This window comes from Bombus terrestris, chromosome 12 (assembly GCF_910591885.1).
Source record: "Bombus terrestris chromosome 12, iyBomTerr1.2, whole genome shotgun sequence".
Taxonomy (NCBI): Eukaryota; Metazoa; Arthropoda; class Insecta; order Hymenoptera; family Apidae; genus Bombus; species Bombus terrestris.
This window is the reverse complement of record NC_063280.1, coordinates 6,502,109-6,526,311: the sequence shown is the minus strand read 5'-3', so window position 1 is coordinate 6,526,311 and position 24,203 is coordinate 6,502,109. Positions and strand designations below refer to the sequence as shown.

At 40.2% G+C, this 24,203-nt stretch overlaps 1 protein-coding gene across 6 annotated transcripts in view; it reads right to left on the bottom strand.

The window, feature by feature from the left end:
• Positions 1-24,203, bottom strand: part of LOC100642771 (fasciclin-3) — a 344,445-nt gene that overhangs the window by 101,170 nt on the left and 219,072 nt on the right. The gene's annotated exons all lie outside the window — the stretch shown is intronic.

Sequence of the window (24,203 nt, the reverse complement as noted above, 5' to 3'; positions counted from 1 at the left end):
CAATATCGATAGATATATAAAAGCACGAAGGAAAGATAGACTTTAAAAAGCAGGAACCAATGAACAATGTGGTGTGAGTATTTTTCATTAAAATAGCGTTCTTGGTTTGTTGTTATAAAGACTCCTTATAGTTTTCTCAAATTACAAATAAGGTTATAACTTGATTATTTCTGAAATCGAAGGCGGACGACGCTTCTGAAAGTTGACTTACACCGCTATGATTTCCAGTGCTCTGTACGTATATTGGGCGATAGCTGCGCAAAGGACAATATTTTTTTCTCAAAGCACTTAATTCATGAAAACAGTGCGGGCGGTCTGTAAAAACACGTACTTAAGTTGAGTATTTAATGGCGGTTCGTAACTGGCGGCATTCCATAAAGCTAGCCGTCACGTTCAAATTAGTTTCGAAGGATCATAATCGGAAGGACTACAAAATCCACGTATTAAGTCGGCCATAAAAATGCTAATGCGGCAACGATCGAGCGGTTTTATACGCCGCGACCGTATTACCCATTTTCCGGGATTATATACGCCGGAAGGTTAACGTAAATGAGTTTTTAATTTATGAAAATCTTCTCTTCTGCCGCGTCGTTAAAACCGATACATTCACCAGCCGAGAAACCGAATTAACGCGAGCGGAAAATTTTCTTCGAGGCACAGGCGAAAAAAGAGAATTGGAAGAAAAGAGGAGCGTGAAATAGAAAGAGGGAAAATCGACGGATGCAGGATAATTAATCCATCGAGTTTGTTTAGCGGCTAAATTTCGATGTGAAATTCGATTTCCATTGGCGTCAATCCGTTCGCAACTATCCTGATAATTTAACACAATAGATTTTAATTAAAGCAACGAGGTAAATCAATAAAGCTTTAATTTTACAGACAATCTGCCAATCTCACATTGCCCATTCGATCAATCTCGTATTACTAAAATTGTCTTTATATTTGATACTGGAGTTAATTAGTAGATCTTTTTATCTCTTTTAACATTTTCGAAATATTGTTCGTCGTAGTATCAAAAGTTGTTTTAAACATTGCATTTTTCGATTCCATAAAACTACTCTTAATAAAATTAACGTTAATTTTTTCCAAGATAAGAGTAGTCTTTGGATTACAATTTCTATCGAGCGGAACCGAGAGACAAGAAACACCTTCGAAAATGATAGGCCAGCAGGAACCTAAACATTTTCCCAACGGTCCTGTTACTCGACATCGCACTTAGCTTCATTTTTCACGTTAGAAAGGATCGCCGGAAAGCTCGGGGAAGCGCAAAAAAGCACGATGGTCAGCCGTGGTGAGTACGTTCGACGTCGAGAGACAAGGTGAAAAAGGAAGCCGACTTTCATTCTCGTGTTTACTGCTCTGTAACACGTTCCGTCCATTTTTCAATTCCACGACGACGAATTCCTTCAATCGCACGAATTTCGATATTTTTTGATTGTATATACCCATTTAGGTATAAATCCATTCCAAGTTGATTCAGTTCCATGATAACGCTTTGATTCGAAATTAAAAATCATTTTAGGCAATAAATCAATTGTGGGAATATTAAAATTATTATTGAAATTATATTTACGAGATTTGATTTAGGAACGAGACAATGTTCAATTTGACTGTCAATCGTTGTGATGCTGATTTAATATTTATTAACAATGTTTATTAACTTTCTAAATCTAGGAATCGTAGAATATTTCTTGAAGCTTGAAGCTTAAATCAGAAGCGCGCACAAGCTTCTTGAAAAGGTCCCTATATTTATTGATCGATTCCACGTGACCGTTCGAATAATCCAGCGAAGCAAATCGTCCCACATCGTCGATTTCGCTTCCATAAAGTGAGATAATGGCACTAATGACGCTTAACGCTTAACTCAAGTGCATCCACGCCGCAGTTTATGGAGAACACTATAATGGCTTGTCGGTACGAGCTTTTATCAAAACGCGTCTTCCCAGGTTTTTGATAGATACAGGTGGGCGATTTATCGCGACACCTTTACCCGCAATTAAGAACCCTTCCTGGATGAACAGAGGATACTCTTACCAAGACGCGTAATACCGTGCACGAAAATACTCAAATTCTATAGGATAATTAATTTATCGAAAAACCATATATTCCAAAGCTCAAGAAAAAAATATAACAATTTTAAAAATTGACGAATCGATTAAAAAGATTACTACTGAGACCCCTGATTTTTTCTTTTTCACAAATAAAATTATTTAACAGCGGAAAAATGATCTTCATTTCCATCCATTGCTTCCCTCATGCATTGAACATTCGTTCTCCAACGATCATGTTCCAGCCTTACAGGTTCCATAATAACAGGGGAAAGCAAACATGCGGCGTATTACGCGCATTCCACCGGTTCATCGCCACCGCGCATTTCAATATTCTCAAACAACGGAGTCCCATTGTCAATGAAATCCCGGGCAAACGTTTGCCCGCCACTTTCGCCTAATTAAACCAACGTTCGGCCGTAACAAAGGCGTTGCTCTTGATCGTCGAGATCGAATCTCGTGCTTTAGCATGCAAAATAATGGCTCTTTTAGCGAATTATTCGCCGATCTGATGATCAAGCCGCTGCAAACTTACGGTTGCTCGCGTATAATCACAACAGTCGTGTCTCATTACGATGCTAATGAAATTTCAAGTTGTTTTATATAACGCATCCAGTGATAAGTGGTCGAGTAATTTCCTGACCTACTATACATGCAAATATATACAAAGTAACATGCAAAGATACACGAAATATTCAAATTAGGGAACCTGTTAAAATACTTAGAGAGTGAGCAAACAATATAATGCATGTAACTGGCGGTTCGTGACGCGTTGGACATTTTTCAACAGTCGTTTTATAGGTCGTGACGAGTTCTGCCGAGAAAGTAGCGTGCTTACATTTGCGCTTAGTTTTCACCTGGAGAGAACTTGGCTGACACTGTTCGTTTTTCTTTTTTCTGCTGGTAGTTGTGTGAAGATTGATTAGGGGAAAGAAAAAGGCAGTTGTGTAGTTCGAGGGTTGATAATGAGTTTATTGCGAAAGGCTGGTTTTCTTGGCAGCGGAACTTGTTAGATCCGAAGAATTTTAACCGTAAATAATGGAAGACTGATTAAGCTACTTAATTAGCTAGATTATGATACGATTTTTTATGCGTTATTATTAAAATTTTATATACTCGTATTATCACGATATTACAATACCGTGTGTTTTAGCTAAAGTTTCTCGTTAAATAGAGATAAGGTAATAAAGAGGAATTAATGAGCAAAAGCTTCTGTAATTATCGTGTGAACAGTACCTATACAATTAAAATGTTTCTTGTTAATGTGCCATAACGTTGAGATTTAACGAATTATTCCCCGTATTGTCGAATTTATGATACATTGTCAGGAGATGAATAGGCACAAGACTAATTAATGAATCCTCACGTTAACTATAACGTAATTAATACTAACTATGAGCAACGATAGCGGTGGAAAAGTTCGGTTGGCCAGAGCTACTGAATATTTGAGAGCAAATCCTCTGGAAAAGCCTTTCTAGACGAGTAACTATGCCGTTCTTCGCGTGTAACAAAATTCATCCATTTATTTCCCAACGTGGAAACTTCAAACGGTGTTTCCATTCTCGTAATATTCAGTATTCGCGCAGCGCACTTTTACTCGCTGGTTTACATCAAAATTTCACTCGAATAATGAATACAGAGAACATGCTGGTTGTGCGTGGTAGAGACGAAACCGCCATCGCTACATGTTTCTCCATGAAATATAAATTTTCACTGCAACTGTTTTTAACCGTCAAATTCAATATTTAGGGAAATGTTGTTGTTACTTCGTTGGTGCATCCGTGCCCTCTGTAAATAATTGGCGAACATACGCGGTTTCATTGCTATTTAATTGAAACACGCCTCAATTAATACGGATACCAGTTTATCATGTTTCCGTCGACGAAAAAGATTCTCGTTGCTTTGCAATCAACAGCTGGGAAACAATTTAATCGAGCTGCCTCGCTTAATGATGACTCATAACAAATTCCTGTAATAATTCCTGTAATATCGTATAATAATTAATATAAAATTATCGTTGTAATGGAAAACCTCCGCTGCGATATCAGACTTCGATGCAATTTTCAAATTTCCAATTTACCCAACGCGAATATAACTTTTATTTCTATCTTGCGTGTGTTATTTTTATAATTATAAACATTCATTCTCAGTCAGATTATCGTACGTAGCTACGCGATTGTTCTTCGAAAGCTGATATTCAAACGACTGCTGTTGGTCGCGTTTCATCGCTGGCTCAGTAGTATAGGCTCGCTTTAGTCAGACATCCATACGCGGCGCGAAAAATAAAGTCATCCTCGGGGGAACTAACCAGGAACTGAAGAGTGGAGTACGTGGTGTAAAGATATGAAACATTGGCTAATTAGGCAAATCGCGTTACAGCAGACGCGACACATTTTCCGCGTTAAAGCTGCCGTACATGGAGGACACTGCCGGAGGCTTAGTACACGTTCGTAACATGCAAAAGATGGGGCTGCTAATGGACGACGAGACTCGACTTTAAACTGGCTGCCGTCTAATGTCCTCATAAGTGCTAATGAACGCCGCTTGTATCCGACCGACATTTATCCTTTGAGTCGAGAGTCGCGGTTACGTGAAAGGCGGTCTAACACACGAGGCTCGCGTGCGCGATGCTTTCAAAAACGAGCGACCTGTCATATGTTACCTGTCATGGATCAAACAGCGGAATTAGACTCACATGCACGCGGAAATTGTGCAACAATAGAAGTGTAATACCGTTGTAAGTTTTATTCATTAAGTTGTAGTTGTTTCGTAACTGTTTTTCATGATGAAAAGATGGATTTCCTTTCGTAGAAACACGTGACACAAAGGCGATTCTACGTTAGGAATATATTTGCGCATCGGTCACAAGGAAATTTCAAAATTACGAATTAATCAAGCAAAAGAAGCCATGGACCGATTTTGTTCAATAAATAATTTGATCTGACTTTATAATTATTTCAGTAATATATATTTAAAATATAAGGTTTCAGAAACCTATCAATTCGCTACGCGCCGATCGTTCTCGTGTCGAGTTTCGGGAAAATTCTGAACCCAAAACTCTTCGAATTTATATATGCGAAAACGAATATATTCCAATATACGATGCAATATCTATTATGTTCGATATATTACGAAATTTGTAATTATCCTCGACCATCATTTCTCCGCCAACCTGCAATTCTACTATATATTTCAATATTCGTTTCGACAGAAAATTGAACAGAAGATGATGTCTTTGGATATCGAGATTACACGAGCCGAGCATCAATTTTCAATACCACTGTAGCAGCAGCGGCGACTGATAATTTCCACGTGATTAAGTCATAAGCAGCTCATCAGTTTGCGAGGAACACGGTCTGAGGAACGCGTAGCGGCTAATAAATGTAATCGGCTCGTCGCCAGGTGAGCGTCGATGCAGTCGAACGGGAATTATCGACATAACGAGTTCAGAATAGCGACCGAACGTTCGAACTGCGAGATCACGCACTCAGACTGATCGCGCTAATTAAAACCAGCTGAGTTCTCACTCCCACTCAGGCCGCGTGGAATTTATCACTGAAACGCCGGGCACTCCACGCTCAACTTCGCCGTCAGGTAAGTAGCTACTCGACTGAAATTACCGAAACAACCTGGAAATAGTAATGGTTCTCCAGCTACATAACTATAGCGCCTCGAGGAACTAGTTTCGAAACTACGCTGTATATACCGACACACGGCTGGCTATGGATTGAATTTTAACGAAAAACACTTTCTACATGCGTTCGTCCTACGTCTCGAGTCTCGTGTGACAACTATCTCGATAACTGCAGCATTCTGGAAGGAAATTTTCGCGACATTCTGGTCAAATCGTCCTCCACTCGTTCTGGTAATAGGTCGGTACAGGAAATAGTTTGGATCCCATTGCTGGATTTGTTAAAGGCACTAAGATTCGCATTCAATGACCATTTGCTTGGGTACAAATGGCGATGAATGGCGTTTTGAATCGAGAAAGTTTGGAAGAACTGAATAGTAAATACGAGCGTATAATGCGTCTATCGGGGACACTTTGCTTCTCTTTTCCTTCGTTCGATTCTTTTGATAGCTTTCGGGCTTCTATTCAGTCTTTGTAGGTTTCAGATATGAACGATGGAAAGATTACCATGCGCCGAGCTCTCGCGCGAATTGATTATTAAATAGCTGCTAAGATTTTGATGTTTTTCTGTTTTCTGTTCCCTTGTAGTATCGATCTCAGGGATTTACCTAGAACGTGGAATTCTTTTAGTGGAATTTTCTGCCAACGAGACGAACAGATTCTAAAAATCTGTCTAGAATCTGGACGATGGAAATTTGCTATATGCGGAATATTGCCGGGCGGAAGAGTTGGACATAAACCGATCCAAATCACAGAAACGCGAGTGTTCCACGTGTAAAAAGCTTCGCGGGAAATATGCTGACGGTTAAACAGTAAAACGAATTCTCTTCGTTTTATGTCTGGACAGAAAATCAAAGTTTATTTCCCCACACAACGAATGCAATTAAAAATCATAATCACTGAGTAGTCGGAACGAGTCGAACCGGCCCTCTGTTATATTCTTAATTATCCCGGTTTCCAAATTACGTGGAATTAATTCGTTTTACGACGCGCCAAAGCTAGAACGTCCGACGATCGTAATTCTCACGGTATTTTATGATCCGCGAAGTATATTAATTCGTGCGTGGAAAAAAGGCAAAGGATAAAAAAGGCGAAAAGGAAAACACGAGTGGAAACGTTAAAGAGGGAGAGTTAGAAAAAAAGGAGTGAAAAGGAGTGGGTGGCCCGATGGCCCATTAGAATTCGCATGATGTAAGCGGAAATACGGAGGCGGAATGGAGCTTGCAGGCCACGACATAAAACTGCGCAGTGGCGGGACGTAGAACAGGAACAAATCGCTTAAAAATTTTATGAGCGGTAACGTTTCTGCCTCTCCTTTAAAAGCTTTTTCTTAAACTGGCCATTAAGCTTCCTGCAGATCTACTCTGGATGTTACGCTAATGTTCTTATCCACTTATTGCGCCATCACTACGGCTACGATGAACGAGGTCCGACAGCCGCGACGTGAGCAAACTACGTGGTTTCGTTTTAACGTTACAATCGTTTCTCTTACCGTGCCAGTGTTCCAGGCGTTTCTTCTTTCGCCATCGAGTCGAGAAAAAATTCCATCTTTTATTCTTCCAACTAAATTTCATTTTTTACAAAGCTGAGCGAACCTGTGCAAGTGAATCGTTTGGATGTAAATCGTGTACTTATGCGTAAGTAGTGAAATTAAGAAGATCTTTTGCTCGTGCGCTCAATTCTCCAATCTACCATGGATTCTTGGCTGGAACAATCTTCAAAAGAAAATTTCCCTTGTCGTAAAACTAACCTCGAGGAGAATATCATCCACCTCGATCTAACTGATCAAAAATATTCCACTTTATATTCCCATAAATTAACCTCTCCAAGCCAAAAACAAATCCTCTTGGTTTCCCCATTTTTGGTACGTCATATTTGAAATGACAGCGGCGAACAATACTCCTCGACTTGGAAATCCACGGGGCGAGGCACGCTTGATATCACTGCTTTCCCGTGTAGAAAAAAAAAGGGGGAAGACAGCCGAGGGATGGAAACCATAGAAGGAAACGTACGCTCATTCGCACGCATTTCCGTGTCCGTGGAACGACAATTCTCGCTTGGCGTCGTCGAAGTGGTTTGCTGCGAGTAGAGAAAGAGAAAGAGGCTGCTGAACAAAGTAGGGAGAGGGGGAGGAAGCGGGAAAACGGAAGAGAGTGGAGGAGAGCATTTCCTTTATGAGGAAGCCCGCTCTTTACCGGCGCGAGCACAAAGTGGAAGATGCTAGATAGTGCTCGCAGCGAGCGCTAACAGCGGCTCACGTCTGCCTGAGACTTTTCTACGTCAGGCCGGAAGTCGTTGCTCTATCTTCGTCACGTCAACCGTCGCGAGCCGGCCGACAGTCTGCTTTCTTGGCATGGCGCGCGATTCCGCCAGGAAGAGGAAAGAATCCTTCCTCCTCGCCTGTTAGTTTTATCTTTCATGGTTTCGTCTCATTTGCGTCGCTCTGACACGAGCCAACGTAGATAAGGGAAATCTGTTCCGCGAGGGGAAACCAACTGTCTCTCGATTCTTGATACGAAGCAACGTGATGCTCCTTTCAAGCCTCGCGAAAGGTAGCGTTGGCGATGTCTCGAGGATCCAGGGATCTTTTATTAGTCGATGCTATCGGTACGCGCTGGCTCTGACTCTTTTTTTATCGACGGGTAACTGACTCGACATAAAGCGAGTTGAGTACCGTCGGAGCATAAAGTGCAGATTTAAAGTAGAAATTTCTGTTGACGTTTTGAGGGAAGATAATTTAACGCCAAATTTTAATATCCTGAGATATCCATTGCGGTAGATGTTGTCCGAATATGTACAGATCGATCAGGTGCCTGTATTTCTCTATATTCTTACGATAAAGCGTCATTGTTTCGACATTTAACGAAATGCGGTCGACCGGTGAGATATAAAAGCATTATGAAAGAAACAGTTGTTCGAGCGATTCGGATAATTGTTTTATCGCGATAGGATCAGGAACAAACTTTATATCCTTGGTCCTCCTTTCAATGATCTGCTAAAAGTGTTCGATCCAGAGAAGACAGGTGAAAGTCAATGGTCGTGCGAAGAGACGCGGCCAAAGTGGTAGCGAAGAACAGAAAAGGAAGCGAAAAGGTAGTCAGTTCGAGGGGTAAAGTAACTCGATTTATTCTCAGAGGACTCCATTTTCCTTTATTACCGTCTCAAAGCGATTTTATCGCGGAAGGGAGGAAGAGGCAGGGACAAGGTACACTGCTCCCCTTCCGGTTTTTTGCCTTTTAAGGAATAAAATAGGTTGCACGAAAAAGAGGCGAAAGGGGTGGGAGGCTAAAAGTCGGTACATCGTAAGATCGGCTGAGTTACGATTGGACTTCCGACTATAGAAGACACTCATAGTCGTTAAATCAGCACACATGGCGAAACTTCGTATGTCGTGCGGGGCCACATGCTCGTTATACGGTCACTTAAATTCTGACCGTTCCATACCGAGAGCAGAGGAGCGAGAGAGGCGGACAGAAAGGGAAAGAAGCGTGACTACCTGCTGCGAACGGCACACGCTGCACCACCGCGAATAATTACACCGTTCAACAAGCTTTTTGTTGGCTACTCGCTCCTCGCTGGTAACAGATTGTACTCGTTGAATATTTTGAGAACCAATTTGCCAGACGAACGAAGTATGTTCCGTATAAAATTGACCAACCTCTGCGGAATCTCTGTCGTTTAAAATGCTTTTACGTAATGCAACGATATGTCTGCAGCATGCATTTTGTCCACTGACAAATTTGTCCAATTTTTGAGTAATTTCTTGCGTAAATATTATACCAACTGTACGAAACTATTGTGCTATAGTCGAGAATATACCTGTTGAAGCTTTTTAACCCTATTGCGAATCTTCGATTTTTAGTTATATATTATCATCTCGTTCTTGTCTCAATGAATAAGAAGACTCAATGCTTTCAGATGTTTAGTATAACATCGCATTATTAAAAATTATTCGATCGACCAAACAATCGTCGACGATGCTTTACACGGTGGTTTCTCTGACAGTTTCGTGTGAAAGCAGGATCGATTGTTCGATCAGACTTCATTACGATTGTATAGTAGCGGAGTCGTGTTTATCGAAAACGCGAACACCATAGGTGGACAATAATCAATTGGTGTCGTCAGAGTTTTCGATACGTCACACGCTCAGTGGCCGTGGAAGTTGCAGGATTTTCCCGGACCACGTCCATTATTCCGTATAACGGTGCTGTGATTCAATAGCGTAGCCCACGCATGCTTGTAACTCGATTATCAACCATTATCGCCAACGATATTATTTCGCGTAATTTATGGCGGAACGCTTAGAATCGGATATCGCGTAATTGCACGGCCAACTTCCATGGAGACGTCGCCGACTTTCGCGATGATATCCGGTTATTACCGAGCTGCGTTTAGAACTCGCGGGTTCAGTTGTTTTCGACGACTGAATCGTCGTGTTGTTTCTGTTCCGAAGATACTGAGAAGCTTTCTAAAAATATTCCGCCAGTTATATGGATATAAGAAGAGTGGAGATGTGATAGAAGGCTGACATAATTTACGTTAGATAATTCAAGAGCGTTTCGACCACAAAAATAGATGAAATGAAAAATTTCCATTGGATAAATGTAATAGAGATTGTGAGAAAAAGCGAAATGAAATATTAAAAAGGATAGTGAAGTAAAATATTGAATATCTACTTTCTACGATTATTTGCAACGAACGGAAGTGATGGAGAAAATAAAGAGAAAAAGAAAGGAAGCAAGAGAATATTTATGCGATGGAAAATGACTGTTGAAGATTTAATTGAGAGCAAGGAATTGAAAATAAGCGAGTAAGAGATTTTCTTCGCGTGTCCTTTATGTATGGAGCTATTGTACAATAACTTTCGCAACTTTGTATTTTGCATATGTTTGTTCATACGGAAAGTTATTTAATACGATAGCAGTGAAAGGGGAAAATAAAATGCAGGGTAAGCGTTATTCGATGAATCGGTTCCACGGTTTCCAGAAATGCATCTTGTATGTCCAATTTTCTCTGGTTTCCCCTTTACGGTTTGCTTTCGACCGTTCCTTTGTGCAAATATATACTCTTGTATATCTCAAGTACATATACCTACATTTTCTCATATAAAGGAGGGGCTCTTTAATGTAACATAAAATTAAAGCTACTGCCGTTTCAGTTCAAAATACGCTTTATACCCAAGTTTCGCACCAGCAATTTCCAAGTGCTGTTCTAAATGGTACGATATTATTACTAGGGTTAACTTAATTTATCGAGTATTATATATCTCATTATACATTTTGTTGTAAAATTGAATATCATGCATTTGTAATTAACATATTTCAGTGTGGAATTTTATATTAAATAGGAATTTTATACAAAACCGTACGATATCAGGAATTAAGGAATAAACGTAACAGTAAATTATGAGTTTAGTTTAATCGAGATATATCTACTGTCGAAATTCATTTTATCAAATGAATTCTTTTTAGAAGGCGCATCGAGTAAAAGAATAATGCAGAATACGCGAAAATAAAAACGGACGGGATTAACACAATCCTGAATTTACAAACGAATAGATAGAACAGAAGAGACATAAAGGAAAGATAATGAATCGGCCAAGGGACTTATACTTCGCATTTAAAAATGATTCCATGTCGAAAAATCCTATTCTGTACCTCCAACGAGAATTTCATTACGAACGTTCAATGTGAAAGTAAAGCAACGGAACTATTTTATAATTAAATTTAAAAAAATCTAACATTCCTTTCGCCGTGTGTTTTTTGTAGTGGGAATTTTTATAATTAAGCGTAATTTTTCCCTTTTATACATCGAAAAACATATATATCCGTATAAAGCTCGAATAAATGAGACAAACAATAAAGAAACGATCTATCGAGAACGACAAAAAGAATCAAGAAGCAATCAACAAGTTATCGACTTCCCATCAAACTACTGAAATTTTAAACACCGTCCGTTTAAAAACCAATTTCTCATAGTGTTTCGTATCAACTTCGCATCAAAATGAAAACTTTTTCAAGCCACTCGATGTCGGCTCTGTTTCTGCTTCGTTTCACCAGCTTTATAAATCAATTTCACCTTGATGAACAACGGAAAACAGAAACCAGAGGAAAAAGAAAGCAGGAAAAACTGGAGACCGAAAAGACACAGCAGTTAATAATATCTCCCTTTGCCGGAGACAGAAGAAAAAGGGAAATCGATTACCCCATAACATATCCGACCCACGCAAAAATGTACGTAGGAAAACGAGTACGTCCGGCCGGAAGTTGAAGCTCGATGGACCGTCAATATTAAACCGGCGATTGCTTTTTATTCTGCTCCGATGTCGGTCGGACATGTTGTGGAGAAGAGTGAAACCCGTGCAAAACAGGAACACAAACGGGAGGATGAAAAACCACAAAACGAAGATATAGCGATCTGTGTATATGTGAATAAGAGGGGGGATAGAAAAAAAAAAGAAAAATCAATAAATGCGAACCTTTCTAATTTCCCAAGTGTACGCGAAGCGAGGCAATTTCGCGCCAGCCATTCGAATCGGCGCAAAATAAAAATACCACTTGATCCGGAACGACGTGCAAACCGATGGAGAGTAACGACCAGAAAGATCAAGGGGAACGAAAGAGAGATTTCGCGGGGAAAGGAGATGAGAGGGGGGAAGATCCTCGACGAGTTCCAATGACGGAAGTTGGACTTAAGTTGGACGACCCCCAGGCGGAAATAGAAATTTCTTCGTCCTTTGTTCATTTTCACGGCTGACGACCCTTGTCCCAGCCGGGATAAACGCGAAACTTTCCTTAATAAATAAACATTTTTCTTCTGCCCCTACCCTTTACTCTTTACGTTAAATACAAGACACACCGACAAGCAAAGGGAAAGGTAAGGATACGGCTGCGAGATAAAATTGAATATAAAGACGAGAGAGAAGTTTCAAGGCCCGCTAACGACAATAGATCTTTCCGCTTGTGTTCCTTGAAGCTACTTTGATTTTTATATTCTTCTGAACGGGGCTCTGCGCAAAATGAATCTTTAGTTGGCTTCTTCTTGCTGCTTGGTGCTCGCTATGGAGATTTTATTATGATTTCTTCAATGTTAATGCATGCGATTTGATTTAACTTGCACGGCGACGAGCTTGTTAAAGAGTCTCATAGATTTGAAAATATTTTATCCATTTAGAATCACGCTTGATTTATAAAGATATTAAGTGTAGTCTGTCAAGAGATTAACCAAATTATCGTTGAACGATTCCACAATTTTTATCTGGCACAGATTAAAAGCTTTTCCGAGACAAATCTTTAAAAGAAATTCAAGTAGTTTCTCAAATTATCGTTTTCCAAACGAGCGATCCGATATTCTGTAATCCACACTGTTCGAATCTTTTTAAGATTTTAAATTTTTGATATAAAGAAAACCATCCTTTCACTAATATTTTGTCTAATGGTAATAGCTCAGCGTAGAATTCACTAGGTTCCTGTTGCGTTTCCAATTCTGTCATTAAACCGGATAGAAAGGACAGCTTAGTCGAGATCAAAATCCTTTAATGCGATTGAATGGAGTCAATGGAACTGTACTCGCGGTCGTACTGTACGATAAATTCGTGTGAGCTCGCGTTTCAGTTCGCGAAATCGCTCGAGTTAGTATGATAGTGCAGTTATGAAAAGAACGGTCAGTTCAATGGAAAGTTCGAGGAAATATCGTTGATTATATTCCTTTTACGAGCGTTTACAGCGGCGATTCACCGATGGACCGGGATGGACCAAGGCTGGCTTTCGATACACGAGCATCTCGTCCATGTGTACGTGGATATACACACGTATGGGGCTAGTGCAAAGACACGGAGAGATTGAGAATAGGAGAGAGAGAGAGAGAGAGAGAGAGAGTGAGTGAGTTTGCAGCGGGCGAAGAGATTATAGAAGACTGAAACGAGAGAAAACTCAATTCCAAGGGGCAGTTTTGCGATCCAATCTGGCAATTGGCCAATCTAAAATGAAAACTTGCCGGACCCGATTCCATGCTCGTTCTACGGCGCGAAAGGACGCAGAATTGCTCCCAAATAGAACGTTAATTTCCCAAATGGTCCGAAAACCGGGGATACGCGTGCAGGCGACCGTGAGAGAAGAACGCGAGTTGGAGGAAATCAAAGTACGTGTATAACGCTGTGAAGAGTAATTCAAAACATTCGCAAACCACAGATTCTTAATATATTTTAAAAACGAACACCTACCTGGACACAAGGATCGACGCGGTAGTTGTTTAAAATTAAATTTTAAACGCTGGAAACTTTGCGTCCTAATCACCGAATTCTGGCAATATGTGTCTCCAACATCGGAAAACCCTTTCCACCCGATACGTTTAACGAAGTACAAACAAGCCTGCAACCATATCCCTGCCGATATGTATTCAGTCCGAGTCGGCGTAACGAGCACCGGCCGGGTATTCCCATTGAATGCAATCAAAATTCACACGTAAGAATTTCCAATTTAGCGCGCAGAAGCGGTTTGTTCGTGCTGGCACGTCGAAGCGGCAATGACGGCCATGCGAGGAATTTCGCCGCAGTCCTTCGCAGTGCTGGCAAAAACCAGGCCGAGAATCAAGATACTAAGAACGTAAAACGGATCCCCTGCCCGTTGGAACGAATCGTTCTACCCTTTTGTCGCAGGTATTCGACTCGATAGAGCCGTGAAACTCGCAAACTGTGGAACCAGTCGAATTGCAGCCTGTCTCCAACTTCTCTCTCCCTCTCTCTGTCTCTCTGTCTTTCTCTTTCTCTGTCTCTCCTTCTGTTGAAGGTTAGAGCAAAACGCCCTCGACGAAGTCGCAGACGGTGTTCTTGTCCACGGGGAAACACCTGCACCGACACGACGAGGTCGCACGCGCGCGCTGCCGTGTTCTCATCTCGTCTAATTTGCGCTTAGGTGGGGACACTTTAATTTGGTCAGGTAGACCCGCCACCACCTAGCGACAACTTCGCCTCTAATTTACCATGCCCGCCGGAAGTGTCGTTCCAACTAGCTGCCTAATACGTTCAACGGTGCACAGAGCGTACGGGGGAGGTGAGTGCTCGATGACGAGAGAAACAGCCTGGCCACTGGGAAGGATGAGCGTCGAAAGCAAGAAACGTCGCAGTATGGTCTTGTTTGATGGACTGTGGGAAACAATTAAGCAGCTGTGTCCTTTCCGTTGGTCTCGACTGGACTGTATAGGGTAGAAGGTAGAGCTATTTCAGTCAGCCAAGCTTCCATATCTTAAAATTTAATCATCAACTTTACATGGAATAATCAAGTTTGTATATTACGTATGTGACGAGAAACTGTTAGTATTTTCTTAGGCTTCGTGCACCTTAGGTGCAACAGGAAACGTAAAAAGAAATGTCTCGTATATCACTATGATACTATACATAAAACGAACTAATAAAATATACTAAAAAATTCTTATCTTTTGACGAGTTAAAGTATACATATATGTAGTATCTAAATGGGTCTTAGAGGAAAGGACAAGTAATGATATTTTGATTTAATAAATAGTATTCGAAGCAACGAAATGATTACAATGCTGTCGTACGTCTTATTCTCATAGGCGGCTTTCGACTTCCCGATTCACACTCTCCGGCTTCTACACTCGCTCGCTCTCGCTTCTCCACTCACACTCTGCACACTTTTTGCATCCGTCCTCTCCGACTTCTCAACTAACTCTCCCTTTAGCGTCTCTTTGCCTTTTTCCCGTCCTTCGGACCACGTGTCCCGAAACACCCGTGGCCAGGGTCACGCAGGCCCTTTCCACGAAACTACCCACTTAAAAAGACCGACGACACATTGATGTACCCGACGATGCCGCGGCTCTTGCCACTTTGTTTACGGTTCGGCCGATACCTTAGGCCTTTTGTCCCCGATACTACATATATTATGTTAGAAACACTGTCGTATTGTAATTTCGCGTGTAATTTCACGGTCAGAGATGTTGTGTAGCGACATTACGGTATGCTTTTGGTCATGTCGAATGGTATAGAGCAAACGTGTCATATAATTGGTGACAAGTTCGATAGTAACAACAATCGATAGCTGTGAGGGTCAACGATGCTTCGTTTATCAATTTTATTTTATACGAAACTCATAGAGATAATTAATACGTTCCAGACGAAGGCATCTCGGTTGTTTCAGCAAATCGATAATTAATAATGTCAGTGGCATGTGTTCTATCGGCATAATCATTAACAAGAAGGGTTTAATTATATAATTGTGGATAAAAAAAGAACCGGTGACAAATTAGTTGCAAAATGAAACAACGAGTTAATGCATGCAGGTATTACGCACATTTAATCAAACTGACAAACATCAACGTCTAGATTAGATCAAAGTAAAAGAAGCTTTTAATCTTTGCTGAAACGTGACGCGGGATATTTCGAATGTATAACGTCGAGTTGCGTTAATTTATTACGCAAATGAAAGCAGCACGCATATCAGAAACGAAATGAAACAGACGCTTGTATTTATGATTTCTATATCGGACTCTAAATAGATGATTCGACTAAAACGAGAAAATTGTTTTTTAAATTGAAAGCAAACGTGATTATAAAATATGAATTTGAAATGATGAGAAAAGAAATAACATAAGATAATCATGCGAATTTCAAATGCATACCACAAGTTTCTGCCGCTATGACAATATTTAAAGTATCTTCCTGGGGAAAATCTAAAGCGAGTAGATTTTCCATCAGGCTGCAGACATTTTGCCTATTGCATAGCGAGCGGTGTGGTTCTTATTGCTGTCTACTTCAATCTGTCTTGAAATGGCTTATAAAACTTGCCTTGACAGCGGATGCATACGATATTAGGTTGCCCCGTAAGTTTTGCCTCTGCACTTTTTACCGGATACAAAGTAAGAATTTTGTCGCTTTCAAGCAACTCTTGCTCCACTCTCTGCCACTAAACATAAAGTAGCTTCTCTGATATTTATCAAAGAAGAAATAACATAAAACACCATTTCTTCTTTTCACTAAATTTCCAAAACGAAATCACCTTATTAGCAGTTAACTGGGTTTATAGGAAAATTAAAGTAGAATTATCTCCAACGATGTTCCTCGTGGATATCAAAGACGAGCATCGTGCATACGTATTTTGTATCGTATATACGTCAAAGTTGTCCCACTTTATTCTACGAAATTGGCCCTACATCAGGGTAGAAACTTTCGCCAGAAAATCTCGCTCGTCGCTCTTCATCTTCAAGGAACGCTATCCGCAGACTACGGTGTACCAGAAACCCTGATGTCGAGACGTACAGGGAATTCGCATTAGGGATCCCTGGTTGGTGTAACATATTTGTATTTTCCCGGTAATTACGAGATCCTCGTCTGCTCGATCATCGTTGCAGACGGCAACATGGGACGGACGAGGGTAAACAGATGATCGTGCGCGATCTCGCTCCACTAGACTCCCGGCTAAACTGATTCTATTCCAGCGATAATTTAATTGGATCATTTGATTTGTTCGGTCGTCGAGATGCGACAGCGACGCGCAACGAGAAAAAAAGAGAAGAGGAAATGGAAAACGTTTGGATAACGAGAGAACGGAAGTATGTAATTCGTGGAAGGCTTCAGCAAAGATACACCAAGTGGCAGTCATGCCACGTGAACTTTCGATTGTTTTTCGTTAATTGGACTTTCCCCTTGCCTAGATCTCTTTTTCCTCCTTTCCTGTGTCACGTGAGCGCGCGCGCGTCCGTGGGTGTTCGTCACGTGGCTGGTAATTAAAGCAATTTCATTTGACGTTGCTGGCTTTCGCTCATCGGTTTATCGAATCTTCATCGATAGAGGATCGGATAAACGTGAACGAAGAAACCGGGATCGGTACTGATCGAGTGGCAGTCTCTCGTATAATTCACACCATTTCTTCGCGCTCAAAGGAATACTCGTGGGCTTTATTCTTTCTGTACTTGTATTTTTTATTCAACAGAATGCCAGAAAATATTGTATGAAACTGTTGCTATAGTTACACTATACATGTAGTTACACTGGATCGCAGTGAATTATAATAAAAAGGAAAATCTGGGAGAAGCGAATTTCTGTTGCGATTACCGTGGCTGGTAGAGCAAGTAGAATAGGCACGGACGTCCAGGCAAACGAAATACAGTTTCCAACGGATCCTACATTATTCAGCGGGCTATATTAGGATAATACGATGAAATTATGACATAGTTTACAACACGATTATCAACCTTTGATCTACAGTAACCTGTTTCTAATTATGATACAGGCAGTTTTCTATCCGCAAAAAGAACAAGAAATTAAATCTTGTAAAAAATTTCAACCTTCCAAAAATCTGTCTAAACTTCCAAAAATACTCACGACGATAGGATACGGTCAAGCAAATTCTATTCTAAACGCGTCGTGCCACTGTCAAATTTGTCCAATCGGCTGGATTTCGTCTATCTTATCAATCCTACAAATACCGGATCAAACACTTTCGGATTAAATTATCAGCAGCGGATTGAACAGCCGTTTAAGTTAAACCTTATAAACGAGCCACAATCGAGATCAAAGTGAAGTTCGTCGTCGCGGATTGCTCGACGTTTCATCCAATTTCACGACCACATCCCGTTCTCGTTATTATATCAATCGGCCCAGCGAAAACGCGTAACAATCGGCTTAGTCTCTCCGGAACCAGTCGTCCTCATGATCGACGCGAACAATGGAAAAGGTCGCGTGGGAAATACCGATCCTACATAGACCGAAGAAATTTTTACCTTTTTTCTACTCTCTGTATCTCTCTCTCTCTCTCCCTCTCTCTCTTTTTTCTGTGCTAGTCGAACGCGAAGAAAATTCGATTCGCATGTCGACGAGCCACGAACGGGACCTGGTAAAAACGAGAACAGAGAGAGAGAAAGAGAAAGAAAGTGTGTGTGTGTATGTGTGTGTGTGTGTGTGTGTGTGTGTGTGTGTGTGTGTGTGTGTGTGTGTGTGTGTGTGTGTGAGAGAGAGAGAGAGAGAGAGAGCTCGGGGAGAACTGACCACGAAGAGAATCGCAATAAAATATTTATATCTCTATTTGCATTTTAAAAGCCGGAACTCGGCTCCTGTCCCCGGTGCAGTCCGGCTTTTAATTGCGGAGGCACACCAGCGTTATCATTCCTCCTGTCCACGCTATATCGATTATAAATCCTCCTTTTTTTTCCCGCCCTGTTATCGCTTGAAACGCGCCAGCCTGATTTAGGGCGACGGAACTGTGTTTCAATTTTCGATGAACGTTTCCTCCTCGTTTCTTTTTCTATTTCTCTTTTCCTATTTCTTTTTTCCTCTCGCGTTTTCTTCTTTCGAACTGTCGTGTACCGCCTTGTTCGCAAGTTATACGAACGTTGATATGACACGGATGGGAAATATACGGTGTAACGGAAGTTTAATATTTTATGCTTGCGAACGATAGAATGAATGGAAGTGTGAAGGAATATAATGAAGCGAATGAAAGGAAGGAAAGTGGCATTCGACGAACGAATATAATCAAGCGAATGGGAAGAGTTAAAATAAAATTGAACATTCGTTGAAGTTGATATGAGTCCTCTTCCCTAGTGATTTGCATTTTCTTTCATTTTTTCTTCAGCTTTCATTCATTCGAAAATTAGAATGAAATCTCCGTGTATGCTAAACATATACCGAGAAATAAGCAACACGTACAGAACACTCTCTCGTTTATAAAAATGCGCAGACTTCCGTAAATATTTGCAGAACTTTACGCATTTACATGAATTCTACTTTTAGTTCGATATTATCCGATAAAAACCATCGTTCTCCAACTGCGGTATTATTTTATGATATACTGTTATTACTGTATCACATGGCGTGAGAAATACTCGATAAAAAAGTCAAGAGCAACTGGAACGCGATTTGCTCTGTTAAACACACGAAACAAATATTCGTAAATATTTGCACGTTAGCTCGCGTATATCTTGTAACCGTATATTTCTCAGATTTCCTATTTTTTTCTTTCGTTTGCTTTACTTTTTATCTTTTCATTCTTCTCTTTTCTTTTTTTTTTTCTTTTTTCTTTTACACGAGCAAATCCCGTCTGCTTTATCGTGATCGCGGTCTGGATCGTGCAGATAAACCACGCGCGCGTACAAACGTGTCATACAAATATTTGCGAATCGTTAGATGTAATGCTTCGATGTTCAAATCGAATATGATTGACGGAAAAGTCGACTTCGTTTCGAGACCAGACATTTTACAAATAGTACGTGAAATGAAATCGATGTCGAACGACGACGATGCAATTCTCTTTGAGAAATTTAATCGAATAAAATCCATATGATAATAACGAGATATTTTAACGTTAAGATCAGTTTCATTGACGAATGAATATATTATATTCAAATGAAAAACATTACTAATTGATTGTTTCTATAACTGCACAATAATTCAACAGCTAATTATATTAAAGAAACTATAAGCTACAGGTTGTAGGGCTATAAATTTCTTTACCGCAATTTTACACAAGATGAAATAATTGGATAAATTGTAGTTCGTAGAAAGTTTCGCTAATGGCATTTGTTCGATCGTGTGTAGAAGAAGGGCAAGAAGTCTTGGAAAATTATAAAATCTAACAAAGTGAAAGAGCAGAAAGATGGAAGACGTAGAAACAAGTAGAGAGATGAAAGCTCCTGTCGTGGACAGTACGGTTATCGACGGCGAGGCAGCGAGAAAATTAAAGCATCCAGTTTCATCTGGAAAAAAATGCGGTTCAGCTCTCCGGCGCTGCCTCCTCAAATAAAATAACCAACGAAGATGCGTTTCACTCCGGCGAACTTTTAATTAAAAGCAACGACGTCACGACGGAACACCGTTACCGAAACTTTTCGTTTCCCTTAGAAATTGTTGTTACGGCGGCGATTTTTCATGCAGCTGATCCCAGCTGAATATCACGAAGAATCCTCCAAGATTCTTTACCAGCCTTCCGAATCTTTTCGATCTGTCCGGCTTAAATCCGGGTCGAACTTTCGTTTCGACTTGCAGACGGAAGAATTTCACCGAGAGGAAAAAAAACCCTGTCTCGCATTCCTCTTATCGAGAAGAACGGCACCACTTTGATATTTCTCTGGGTTTTCAGCGAATTCTCGATTATTTCGTACGAAAATCGGATTTACTTTTTACTTCGATAGCTCGAGCGAGAGGAAACAAAGAAAGGAAGATAATAAATTTAAGGGACTTTTTTTACGTATTTAACGACGTGAAACGTGTAAATAGATAAAACAGAGAGTAAAGAAACGGGTGGAGGGTCGGAGTACACGCGAAAGGAGAAACGCTGATGTCTTTAGTATTCCGAGCGTAAGCCGAGACTTCGACAGACGGCCAAGTTCCGCGCAACTTTTGATTGCTTTCGCAATGAGCTTTGTTAAATGTTAAACAGGATGACGCGTCATTGGCCAACGTGCCCAACTTGGATTCCTCCCATTTGCTACTACGCAGACGTCTACTCGATTTTGCGAGACAACACTCGGCTCGAAAATACGAGATCGTGGAGATGCAAACGGCACAGTAAACGAAGGTATTTCACATAGGCGAAGCGTTGTTTTTGCCATTTTATGGCTTACTATTACAGCACCTGTAGATTTAATTTCTAATTTTGATGAATCGTGGAGGGAAGAAGATTGAGCGACTATGACAGGTAATGAAATTAATCGACTCGAAGATCACAAAGTTAAAATTAAACTGAAAAAATATTATCACATATTCGTCGCATATTATCGAGATCTTTGAACCGAATAGGCTACTCCTCTTTTCATATTAAAATATGTCCTTTCAAAGATGAAATAACATCAAACTCGGAGAATCAGAGAAATTGAACTTTTCTTATTTTTCTGCTGTAATCTTCGTGTGTGCCTACATATCTGTATCGTTAAAAGTGACTCGTGTATGATTAAATAGAGCATCGAAGGGAGTAATTTATCATCGTCTGAGACTAATAACGAAAGGACTATTTTACGTACGAAAAATGTTTCGCGAAAGGTTTGACGGTTTGCACCTGTATACTTTGCAAAAGCACTGGTTTCAATCAATTTAAACGAACAAACGAGGCTACTCGTATTCGTGAAAACGTCAAATTACCGCGGATTATAATCCAGCAACGTGCTCGCGTGCTACGAAACTTTTAATACTCGTGCCAAAAGCGTTAAGCTTGAAAGCAAAGTAAACTTCGACCTAGCAGGCGTAATTGTAGCGCTCATCGATCTCGTACTCGGAGAAATCGTTAGTCCTGCCCAAAGTACTATTGAAACTTTGTGAAAACACTTCTCTCGGCCCACCCTTTCGTTTTCACCTGCTCTCATCGAGATCGGATTCAAAATTTCAATAAATAGAATTTCGACAAATGAAAAATCGTTCCTAAACTTAATTCGATACTTCGCTATATGAGGTTGTCCCGAAAGTTTCTTTCGTTTCATAAGTGAAATAATAGACGCACAACATGTTTTATTTTATATTATTTTATGAATTTATGTATGATCCATTTTGTAATAACGGAATAAAATGGATCAAACTAAATTCAATAAAATAATATGAAAAACAAAAAATGTTGTGCATCTACTACTTTCTTATAAAACCAATGAAACTCTTGGGACAACCTGATACTATTACACTATACCAGAATAATGTGAAAATTTGCAGAGTATCCGAGGAAATATGTATGGAGGTATAGATAGTGAAATATATATTCTAAAATATGAAATATATACACACATCCACACAAATAACGTAGCAAAGTAATGTGACGCTATACGTTGTCGTTAACACAGGAAGCTCATTTTATACGACCAACAATGATATCATCGCTTCGCAGCTTACGAAATTCTATCTAACAGTTTCTATCGGAACGATAGAAAATTATTTGTGTAATAAAAGGTATTACTTTGTTAACCACGTTGCCCCTTAACGAGAAACTTCTATGATCGTGAAATTTAAAAAAATTGGTAATAAAGACAAATGAATTTTGATATAAACCTGATACAACTTGTAAGAAAAATAAGATTGTACATAAGAAGATAGGGGATTAAAAAAAAAAAATTATTATCCGAATGACGAATTAACTCGTTTTATCCCGTTAAAAAATTAAAAAGTCTTATACAAATGACAATATTTTCTATTCGATACAATTAAATTGACATGGTTATAGTTCAATTTTAATAGTGAAATCCCATATGTTTCAACATGTTGGAACCTATTACTATACGAAAATCGAAGGAAGCGGGTCGGTGACCGAATGGTAATGCGACGACGATACTATTCGACGGTACGGGCCACTAGATATCGGATCCCGAGGATATTGGTTTAATACACAAAGATGAACGTTATGGATTTTGGATGGCGGCTTTTGCCAGAGTCAAATGACCTCGTATCGCATCCCAAAGGAATCGATGCCTCCTTTCGGACCGCTGCCATCCTATTTGTCTCTCTTCTTGGCTAGCAAGATTTCGGCGACAGATGAAATCTCTGATGCTGCTACGCTACATTTAACTCTATACCACGGAAAAAGTGCCCACAAATCGTGAAACGAAGGTGATAAGCAATAGTACGCAACGTCCATTACGAAATATTGCCAGAGCAATCAATTCTAAATGGCGAACAAATGGGACATTTGAAGCAACCAAGTTTCAGAATAATTTAATATCGAAAATGTAGATCTTGTTGGAAATATCTCATTTATACATTCCAGTATAAATTAGTAAAGAATTATTAATAATTTAAATAAATAAAATGTCATCGTTATTGACTATTGGCTTTACTTAATTTGAATTATTAACTACCATCGGCGAATGTAAAATCGCCATAAATAACGACAAACATTAACTTTCGTTCACGCCACACCTTCCATCGCGGAAACAAGAATTCACTCATAAAATCGCAACAAATATCGATACGTTGTACGCTAGAATGGCACGCGAAATCGGAATTTTCCTTCGTGTTTATTGAACGGATCTTTCCTATACTGCGCTAAAAACAGACGAGACAGACTGAATGGGAAAAATGTTATTCGTCATTCGTCGACGATATCGTGTCTAGCGTGTTCTAAGAGACACTTGCGTATCTTCCAACGTTACACATGTATACGTAACTATTCTCTGCCATTTTCCCTGTTCTTTTTCTGCTTTTTTCATTTTTCTAGGCTTCTGCTACGTATGGCACGCGTGCAGCCAACGTATAATCTCGTCACGATTCCGTGGGACGCGACGTTATAAAATCGTAGGCACCGCTAACTGTCCGCCATTTAAACACAACGTGAATAATTAATAGCAGCCCGTTGGCCTGGTTTCGCGGGATGTACACGAGTCGCTTTTACGCCGGGACGACACGTGAGCGAACTGGCAATTTATTCGCCCTTTACTGCCTCGTAAAAAAGGCAGAGAGAGGTGGAAAAAGAGGAAGAGGAAAAAGAGTGGAAGTAAAAAACATAACGGTAACAACAACACAGAATACCGGTGGCACACGTACACGTAGTAATTCCGGGTACGTGGAGCGGCGGACGTGAATTTCCATAAAATTTCGGCCA